This window comes from Somniosus microcephalus, chromosome 1 (assembly GCF_052327205.1).
Source record: "Somniosus microcephalus isolate GS21.2 chromosome 1, FLI_Smic_1.0, whole genome shotgun sequence".
Taxonomy (NCBI): Eukaryota; Metazoa; Chordata; class Chondrichthyes; order Squaliformes; family Somniosidae; genus Somniosus; species Somniosus microcephalus.
In genome coordinates, this window is record NC_140987.1 from 340,736,483 (window position 1) to 340,747,737 (window position 11,255).

The window sequence follows — 11,255 nt, forward strand, 5'->3', positions numbered from 1 at the left end:
AGCAAAGAACCTTTCAGTTTCTGTAATGGCTCGTTTTGCTCGTGTCCCAGGGTGGCTATCCAAAGATGAAATATGATGTATATAGGGCACTACATATCCCAAGTAACATGACCCAGTCCAATTTTGTGGTAACCAAGGGTCTGCTCTATGCCCACAGATGAAATAGGTGTTATTATAGGCTTCAAATTTGTTCCATATCTGGTGCATCATTCCTATTCCGTGTTCTCCTTTCCAGATTTTTTTACTAGTCAAATTTTGTACTGTGGACAGGTTCCACCGTCCCCAATAGGGCCATTCGACTGCACCCGGTGGTTTAGTAGTAGTTTTAGTCAAAGTGTAGTTACATTTGCACTCACTCCATCCAACCATCAATCCTTCTCCATTGTCGTTTACCAGACAGACTTCTCCTTTTGTTTTATTTACGGTTCCCATTGACGTCACTAATAGACTCTCTGGATTCCTTCGATTATCATATTGGGGATGAAACCATCCTTCGAATTTCGTTAGGTTATATCCTGCTCCCTTCCACTCATCTTCTAGTTGTTCTGGATCTGTCTTATTAAGTTTTCTTTTCTGAGTGGCTAATGTTGAAATAAAGGGCTCTGTAACTGGATTGTTACAAAACATTGGCCTGGCCGTCAGGGCCAGTCCTCCCTTTGGATTACCACTACAGATAACTCCTTCATTCGCAATTCTTTCACTTGGTGACACAGTATCGGGGCATATAACCCATAGCTTATCAAGCTTCTGTCCACTATCTTCTTCTACTATCTTATTCTGCCTAATCCTAAGACTCAGGGGTTGATACGGGGGTACCTGCATAGTGTGATCCTGAAGCTGAACCTTCATAGTCTCGTTATAGCATATAGTATAAAAGAAATCACTGTTTAAAAGTACACATTCTTCTATGCATGGTTTGCCCTTCAGGGGATCTGGGTAAATCAATATGGCAGTTTCAATTATCGTTAACAAAGGGAACAGTCTTATTAGAGTCCAAATCCAGTTCATCTTGGCAGTGTATCGTCTTCAACTGATGCCTTCTTACAATGGGACGCGTGTATCCATGTTGGTCGCTCCTTTACTTTTACAGCGGTGTTTGTGGTCAGGAGTACTTGGAAGGGTCCCTCAAATCTGGGTTGAAGGCCATTTTTTCGCTTGAAGATTTTTATGTAGACGTTATCTCCTGGCTCGAAAGTATGGCACTTTCCTTCAGCGGGATCGACCTGGGCTTCCTTCACCTGTTGATGGAAACTAGAAATGCATTTGGTTAGTGCAATGCAATAACTCAACATATCTTCCTCCATTTTATGAATGTCCATTTGTTTAGCTGTTAAAGGTGCCGAAAAGGGCAATCTTTGTGGTCTTCCCATGACGATCTCGTGAGGCGACAATCCTGTAGTTCTGTTGGTAGCAGACTGCATTGTCATTAAAGCTATGGGTAACAAATCAACCCATTTAAGTCCAGTTTCTTTACACAGTTTTGCAGGCTTGTTTTTCAGCATCCCGTTATATCTTTCCACTAGTCCAGCCGACTGTGGATGATAACTGCAATGGAGGTGTTGGTTAATCTGTAAGGCTTTGCATAGTTCCTTAATCAATGTTCCCGTAAAATGGGACCCATTGTCACTTGACAGTTTTGCTGGTATCCCAAAGCGAGGTACAATGTCCTTCAATAAACATTTAGCAACAGTAGTGGCGTCACTCTTTCTACAAGGAAACGCTTCAATCCATCTTGAAAACATATCAACAATAACTAATACATATTTAAAGCTCATACACACAGGTAGTTCAATAAAATCCATTTGCAAGTGTACAAAAGGGCCCATGGGGTTTGGGTGGGATGCGGGCTGTACCTTCTTTATTTTCCCTGCATTCATGGTCTGGCAGATAGTACAATTTTCACATATTTGTTTTGCCAACTTTGAGATTCCTGGTGCATACCAGGTCTTGAGGATATAGTCCGCCATCCCCCCTTTGCCCGCATGGGTGAATTTATGAACACATCGGGCAATTGGTGATAGTAATGATTTGGGTGCCACCATGCGGCCGTCATGATGAACCCATAAGCCGTCAGTGTTTTTTTAAAACAATGATTAACAACCCATTCCTTTACTTCATCAGAACTGGCCCTATCTTGATGGGTCAGCACATCATCTAAGGACGGGGGCTGCGGTATCTCTGGCTTTTCCCTAACAGGGAAGGCTGAAACTTGTCGTTCAGTACTTGATATAGCTACTGGCTTAGCAGCGCTATCTGCAGCAGCGTTTCTAAGCGCAACCTTGTCCAAATGCCCCGTGTGCGCTTGGCACTTAATAATTGCAATCTGTTTACGTCTCTGAATAGCTAGTAAAAGATTTTGCACTTCTTGTGCATTTTTAATCTGGGTTCCCGAGGAAGTCAGGTAACTGCGAATTTTCCAAATTTGTCATGCTCATGTCTGGTTATTTCTGAATAGTTCAATATCCATTGTCTACAATAGCCAGTCATTCCTAGAAAATGCTTCATTTCTCTTTTAGTTTTTGGCAACGATATGTTGCAAACGACCTTTATTCTATCCGGCGTTAACTCCCTGTTTTAACAATGATTCCATCACTGGCTCAATTCCTTTTTCTGCTTTCTCTGACAATGGATACTGTGACCTTTTGGGTAATGGTGCAGCTGGATTAATTGTAACTTTATAGGGCTGTGCAGTCTAATAGTTAGGAGGTATTTTAAATTTTAAAAACGGCTGATAATCTTGTCCTGTTTTGTCATAGCAGGCCGTGCAGTGCAATTTTGAATGCCATTTCCCTAGTTTCAGGGATTCCTGGTATTGTTTTATGGAGCTTGTAACGAATCCCCACGCTCCTAACAGACTGACAAGTTTGGGACTCAAACTTGGGTCGGCAATTTCCCATGTGTAAAGAACAGGGTGTTTTATTTCTGTTACCGGGTACGCATATGCCTTATCTACTTGGATTTCTACCGTTACTCCTGATGGGGAGCAAATAATTGTAGCATTCATTTTGCACAGCAAGTCTCTTCCACATAAATTCATAGAGACATCTCCTGATAACAGAAAGGAGTGTTCTTCCTCAAATTCTTCTACTTTTACTGTGAGGGGAGTCGATTGATTCAAGCATTGTAGTATTCAAGCCAATCCAGCTATCGGGGTCTTTTTCCCATTAATAGGCATTCCTTCAGAATATCCTTTCCCTAACACTGAAAAGGTTGCTCCTGTATCTACTAAAATGACATAGGTCTCCCAGCTATTTGCATTTTAATTTCAGGTTCGCTGCGTGAATTTAAAGAAACAACGGGCATTTGGTGGTCTGTGGCGCCTGGGGCTGCTGGTGTCAGTCAGTAATTCTGATCTCTATTTCTCCTAAATCCCTGTCCGTTTGTAGGGTAACCTCCTGACTGGTCCGAAACAGGGTTATGGACAGTGAAATTAGGACCTTTATTCTCTAACGGAGGTCCATTATTGGTGGTTTTGTTCTGACAATTTTTCGCAGGGCATTGGTTTGCCCAATGTCCGGGTTGTCCGCAATTGTAACAATTACCAGATCGTCCATACCCTCTTACTCTACCACGTCTTCCTCTATATTCCCCTCTATTCATCCTTCTATAGTTACCTTGTTATCCTACCATAATAGAGGAGAAAGGTGTTTCTTCGGGGTAATTAATTTTTTTTTTCTTCTGACTCAACAAACATAGAGGCAGTCTTTTTATCTGGCTGTTCTCTATTTCTCTCTTGTCCGTTAAACATTCCTCGAGGCAAGTAATTCTTTCTATGTTAAATGAACCATCTGAGGGAAAGGGTCTAGTCTTATTTACAGTCCATTTGGACCAATTTGGTAGGTGATCAATGGATGATTGACCAGTTCTTTAACATAAAGGTTGCTGGCGTGCCTTTCTCGGGTGGCTTACTGGTGCTAGCACCCATTTTAGTAGCTTAAATGGTTCACTTAAAACAATCTAAACTCCCGTGACAATCCGTGATCTGCGTTGTACGCCCCTACAGATCAGATTAATAAACTATACATACGTATCAAAATTACAGTCACATCCAATCTTCTTGGTCTTTACTTCAAATCAGTGTCACAAAGTCCTTGACCATTTGTCACTCCGAGTGCCTTTAGAGTTTCGGCGCCTACTTTATGGTCCCGGCCTTCACGTGGGGCATTTGCCCTCTTAATAACCGGCCTGAGGCTAGGCGACTGAAACTCAGCACTTCCCGACTGAATTTAGTCAACTGACTGCAACAAGGTTTTTTTTAAAATATTTACAACACATTAAGACATATCCTTATGCTTTAAAACTCGAGGGTTCTCAACCCTCGTGGAAGGTATTTCTAACTGGGGAAAATACTGAATCCACAATAGCTTAGTGGATCATGTAAAAGACATCACTATTTTCTCAACCATACATTCCGCCGCGGGACTCACTTCCCCGGCTTGGGTCTTTTCCAACCCCTTCTGCAGTTTTTTTTTCAGCTTAAATATTTTAGTTAAAACATACAACAATTTCGTAACACTCTATGATCTGCGTGGGACGCCTCTACAGATCAGACATGACTAAACATTAATACATATAACAATAAACAATACACTTGTTAAACAACAACCAAAGTGTTACTAAATCCCCAACCTATGCAGCCTTACTGGACAAAGTTGATTGATAATAACAAGTAGTTAAATACTCACTCTCATAAACATTAAACATTGACACTGTGTTTCAGACAATCGCCCACTCTTCTTCCCTCTACCTTACTCCCTTTAGCCAAATTTTTTAGCAAAAAGGGCCTTCAATTTGTCCCAACTAACTTCACCCACTCTCTCTCCTTCTACCCTACTCCCTTTATGGAACCTTGCTAGTTCAATTTCCAGTAAATCGCTAGCTCCTTAGTTAATCAAATTCCTGACTTAACCTTCTCTCTCTGGTACCTTTATACAGTCCTTTTCTGCACGATCCTGTTCGCGGGGCGTCAGCGCCTCATGGCTGATCCTCTGTTCCGTTTCTGAAAGGGAAGCAGTCACAACGGCAGTTTAACCTCTGAACCTTGTGAGTCAATTACCCGATGGCAGTACTGTCCAATGGAATAAACAGACTATGCGCAGCTATGCTTCTGGCAGGAAAAGTCCCAAAAATGTGGCAAAACACCACCTTCGGCCGATGGGATTTTTCCTAACCGAGCAACGTACTCGGCGTCTGTTAACTCACCAATTGGTACAGCAAGCCATCTCGGTGGAACCTCCAAATTGTAGAAGTGCCTTACTTCTTAGCTCTGGGTAATGACTCAATACACACTTGGATTCGTCAGACGGACAGGCCTTTTATTTTCTCTTCTTGCAAGGGGAATCAGCACCTCTACTCAAGGGGTGAGGCTACTATTCCAATGATACAGCGTAAGCGTTCCATATTTATACAGTGTAATAAACAAGTTTAATTGACATTCCTTTGTTCCTCTATCAGGATACATTTTAGATTAATCATCAGGTATTAATGACATATTAACAGAAGGATCCTGGACACATAAGTCAACCGTTAATCTATAACAGGGCATGAATCATGTAACCGGAGGTCCTCTTTAATCATGTATTGGGAGGCTAGGTTTGCTTAGGTCGCAAGTTGTCAGGTCACTGGGTACATCAAAGGAACTCATTATTTCACTTCTACATTCTCATTAGGTGGGCAGACATCTGTTCTTGGCTGTAATCCGAATACGTGCAATAGCTCTAGTTACACATCAACACTTGCCCAGTGTCAAGTCTGAAAACTTTTACCCAGCAAGCACTTGAAATTAACCCCTTATATCATGTAGATTTCCTCACCAGTCTGTATACAGGTGAATCTGCATTCATTTTCCCCAACAGGACATCGGTGCAGGGTAGGGCAATATAATGCATCCCTTATCAGAATAGGGTTGTAAACCCAATAATCTACAGGACACTTCTACAAGCAACCTGGGCATTAAAAAATAGTTCCTTTTCATTTTATTTGAACACCTTTTTGTTTATTAGTTCTAAAAATATTGGAGATGGGGAAAAATGGCTGTTCGACAGGGTGGGGCGGTTGGAGGCAGGTGATCACCTGAAACTTCCAGGAATACATCCAACCAGAGGCCAAGGGAAACTCCCAGTTTGACCAGTAAGGTGAGGTTTGAGTTGAGGAACATGATCAGATCTTTAGATTCTGGTTGAAAAACATCCACAGTTTTAGACTCCAAACTGAAGAAACACCAATATTCCTGTCTAAGGGAAGTGTGCTTCAAAAGTTGTCACAATGGCCGTGATTTTGCCGGCGCTCAGAGGACGGGTTCGGAGGCGGATCAGCTGTTAAAGTCGCAATGATTGACGGTGGGTTGGAAACCTCCCGCGAACCTGCCTCCATGTGAGTTTCAAGAGTGCCGTGTCTGCAGTTTCACAACAGACCCGACACCAAACGGCGAGTAAGGCATTTAAGGCACTTAACTCCTTGTTAAGTGTTTGTTAACTGCTATTTTAAAAGCCTTTTGCAATTTTCCAACATTTTATTCAGGTTTCGCGACGTTCAGAGATCACGCCAGGTTAGTCTGTCGGAAAGACGAATGAGCTGGAAACTTCACAGCTGCAACTGTAGCCTAAAAGCTGCACTATCACATCTGCTCAATTTCAAATGTCAGAAGTTGCTGATTTCACGATTTGGGAGACTGTCTTGAGGCTGTAAGTGTCTGGTGTTAACTCTATATCCACTGTCACCTGCATTGCTGGACATAAAAGGCACCCTCACCCTTCACTGTGCTACCTCAAATTGGGATCACACAAATGGCAATGATGTCAAATGTTCATACAAGATTAATTTATTCCAACAAAATAAAAGAACATAAACTTAACATTGAATTCTATCAGAACACCCAAGTGAGTACCCTTGTGATCATTTATGCGTCAGCTTTCTCTTACGCGTACTTCAACATTGTGCTACCCCTGTGGCTTTAACAGATGTAGAGGCAGCCTGCCCACTTCCCTGCTGCGCCTGCTTAAGTGCCTTTGGCGGTCATCCTCTGGGTTTTGGAGCCTTTGAAGGCCCCGCCAAAGGCTGCTCCTCCTGCGGCTGCACAGGGGTAGACTCGGCCATCACTGCTCTGGCGGTCATCTGGGGCTCTGACTGAGGGGTTGGCAAGGGGATGGAAGTTGGAGTGCTTGAAGAGGAGCCCCCACTGGCATGTCGCCTCCCACCATCATCCCTCTCAGGGGCCACCCGCACTTCTCTGCTAGCAAGGAGCTGGAGAGCAACTTGCTGCACATCAGTGGGGCCATGAGGACCCGTCTCTGTACTGACAGTCCTCATAATGGCGGCGTCCATGAACCTCTGGTTCCTCTCCATGATAGATGCCCATCTATCCTCCATAGCTGACCATCTATTTAGAAGAGTCACCATGTTCATTTGAGTCTGGCAATTTATGTCCTCCATGGAGGTTGCCATCCTTTCCATGGCAGGACCTACATTCGCCATTGTGTGCACCACGGCATTGCTCATGTTTGAGATGGACTCCTCCATTCTCTGCACACTCGCAGTCACCATGGTTGCAAACCCAGTCAGAGCCTCCTGCACTTGTTCCTGAAGCTCCAGCACCGCTCTCTTTCTGGATGGACCCAGAGGCTCAGCATCTACATGCAGCTGAGCAGAGCTAGGAGTGCCCTGCAGCCTCCAACGTTGACTCTCCACAACTGTCCCTGTCTCCACCATCTGCTCGTGCTCACTCGTGACTTGTAATACACCAGGTGACAACACTACTCTATCTCGCATATGACTCACCAAGGTGTGTGTCTCTGCGCTGGTGCTGCGTGCGATCATTTCTGCTGACGCTGCTCCCTCAGATGCAGCATCCTCTGAGGAGTCCTCCTGCTCTTCATCCTGGGCAGTAGGGAGGGTCTTGTGGGAGAGTAAAGACATGAGTTAGACATGTGGTATGTAGATTGCAGAAACATCCCATTGTTCACATCATGAGCATTCAATTTCTAATGGCATCAGATGTCATATGAGTCACTCATGAAAGCCAAATAAGAAGGATGGCGAATTATTCTGTCATCAGGTTGTTCAACTGAGCCTGTCTCTCCATCCCCCACTTCGAGCTGTTCCACTGATCCCCCAATGTCCAGAGCGGCCTCCTCGGTGTTGGTCAGCTGTGAGAACGATGGTGGTCCTCCTCCTGTTCTCTCCCTCTCCCTCTTATTGTGGCCTCTCTTTTCCTGCAATGAGGGAAAGAAGTGGAGTTTCAGTGAGAGTGATGGAATGAGTGTAAAGAATGGATAGGATAGATGTTTAGAGGGAGGTTGTGAAGGAGTGGGTTCCCTCCTTTTGAGCTGTTAGTTATTGTCAGTGCATAACCTTGAGGGTGGGTGTGAGGGGTGCACAGTAAGATGGGGAAGTGATTCTTTGCATAGGGAGAGACGGATGGGGGATGGTGCAAGGGATGTTGGGGTGAGTTAGGATGTGCAGGAGTAGGGATGGCAACGCAGAGTGATGTGGATGTGATGACAGACACAGCAGAATTAAGGTAACTGAGCTTTTATACTCACTTTTCCAGAACGCAGGAAACCCGCTTCCAGGAAGAAAATCACAGCAAATGACTCGCTGCGCAGCCAGAATTGCAGCACCATCATTCTTCCAGAGGAGGGCAGTGTTCAACAACTCAAATTCAGCACATCTTTCTGAAGTTGCAGATTCTGGGCAGAGAGGAGCTGGGGGCCAGGGGAAGCAAACAGCACAAAGCAAACAGGGTTATCGTAATGTCCCTCAAGCCTTGCCGAAGGGTAGATCTTAATGAAGCAAAAAGTTATTGATTTAATGACAGTCTACTTTGCTTTCACTTCTATATACATTTTTATTAAACTGCTTCTCTGGAGACAGAGAGACAGACAGAAAGGCAGACAGAGAGAGAGACAGAAATAGAGACATAGAGAGAGAGACAGAGAGAGAGACAGAGAGAGACACACAGAGACAGAGACATAGAGAGACAGAGACATAAAGACAGAGAGAGAGAGAGACAGAGAGAGAGAGAGAGAGAGAGCCAGACAGAGAGACAGAGAGAGAGACAGAGAGAGAGAGAGACAGAGGGACAGAGACAGAGAGAGAAAGAGACAGAGAGAGAGACAGAGACAGAGAGACAGAGACAGAGAGAGAGAGAGAGAGACAGAGAGACAGAGAGAGAGAGAGAGAGAGACAGAGACAGAGAGAGAGAGAGAGAGAGACAGACAGACAGAGAGAGAGAGAGACAGAGAGAGAGACAGAGAGAGAGAAAGACAGAGAGAGACAGAGAGAGAGACAGACAGAGAGAGACAGACAGACAGAGAGAGAGAGACATAGCGAGAGAGAGGCCACGCTTTACCAGCATTATCCGTGCACATGTGAGATTGCGAGAGGTAGAGGCTGCAAGACATTGATCTCATTCTTGAACATACATGTCAACCTTGAAACCAAAGCTTCAAAAAAGCTGACACTATAAAGTTACGTTTCAGTTGCTAGGGAGCAAGGGGTTACCAATGAAAATGGACCTTTGCATTAGGCACAAAGAAAAAAGTACAGTATTTGGATTGAGTTCAAATGAATGCATGATGTCTAAAAGTGCTTCACAGCCAATGAGGTACTTTTGAAGTGCAGTCACTGCTGTAATGTAGGGAAACGTGGCAGTCAATTTGTGCACAGCAAGGTCCCACAAACAGCAATGAGATTAATGAGCAGATAATCTGAATTTTAGTGATGTTGGACTTGACACCAGAAGAACGCCATTCCTCTTCTTCAAATAGTGCTGTGGAATCTTTTATGTTTATGTGACTAGGCAGACGGGGCTTCAACTTAACGACCTCAGAATGACAGCACCTATGTTGGGTATATTTTGTTTATAAGTATTCAGTTAAATGACAGTAAAAAGCGTGTGATGCAGCACTCCCTCACTGAGTTTCAGGCTAGATTATGTGCTTCATTCCTAGAGTGGGTTTGAATTCACAATTTTCGGTCTGAGAGGGGGTGTGATACTAGTGAGACAAGGCTGACAGTCTTCTGAATAAAAAAATATAAATGATGATTCCTTTCCAAGGCTAATAGAGAGATTAACTACAGCAGCCCGAAACTACAATATTGAACAAGTGGACTGTTCCTTTGTTTAGGGGTGTGATTTTTATAGCGAGGACCGAAAATGATAAAACTTAAGATGAAACTAATTTGCATCTTCTCTTCTTTACAAAATATCCCTGCAGCAGTATTTCAGTCTCTAATTAAATCTACAGATGAACTATGTGGTGAGGTAGAATCACTGCAGCCCTTTAAAAGGGAACTCCTAAAACAAGAGCTCATTTCCAGTTGTAGAGGCCAATTACGTCCACCTGAGGGAGCAGACCGGCCCTTGGTTTAATATCTCATCCAACAGACGGCACCTCCGGCAGTGCAGCACTCCCTCAGCACTGCACTGATTATGTGCTCAAGTCTTTGGAGTGGGGCCTGAACCCACAACCTTCTGACTCAGAGCCAAGAAAGCTACCACTGAGCCACAGCTGACACCTAATATACAAAGAAACCACACAGGATAAAGGACAAGAGAAAAGGTGGAAAAAGTAGAGGAAGATGGGGCGAGAAGAATGTGAGCTGAAAGCCGATATATTAACGTCACTGGCCCAGGGTCTGTGTCTCACAAATAAACAAATGAAGCTTTGCCGATTACAGCCACCTTGGTGCTTTTTGACATGACAGGTACCACAGGTATGGGATTCCTGACTGAAGATATTACATTTCAAATTTGCTCAATCTTTTCTTTTCAACTGTGATGCAGAAAATACAAGTTAGTGTTCAATCACATTTATCATGACAGGTGTCAAAATTTGCTTCTCCTGAACTATTAAGACCACTGAATCTTTTAAGGGACCGGCAGAAGCAAAGGAAGATACAGGGTTATGGGGAGCGGGGAGCGGGGGCGGGGGGGGGGGGGGGTGGGGGGAGACCGTGGGATTAGCTTTGGATTGGTCTAGCAGAGAGCCAAGACGAACACAAAGGGGTCATTTTGATTTTGTGTGATAGTGTAAAACAGGTGATAGCGAATCGGCAGCCCATTTTACATCTCTCCCGATTTTTTATTTCCATTGAAGTCAATCGGGAGACACGTAAGACGGGCTGCCAATTCGTTATTGCCTGCTTTACACTATCGCACTAAGTAAAGATCTACCCCGGTGTGTTCCCTGGTCCTCTTCTGCTCATAGAACTCGGGTTCTATATGAAGAAGAGCACATTTTAATTCTTCCATT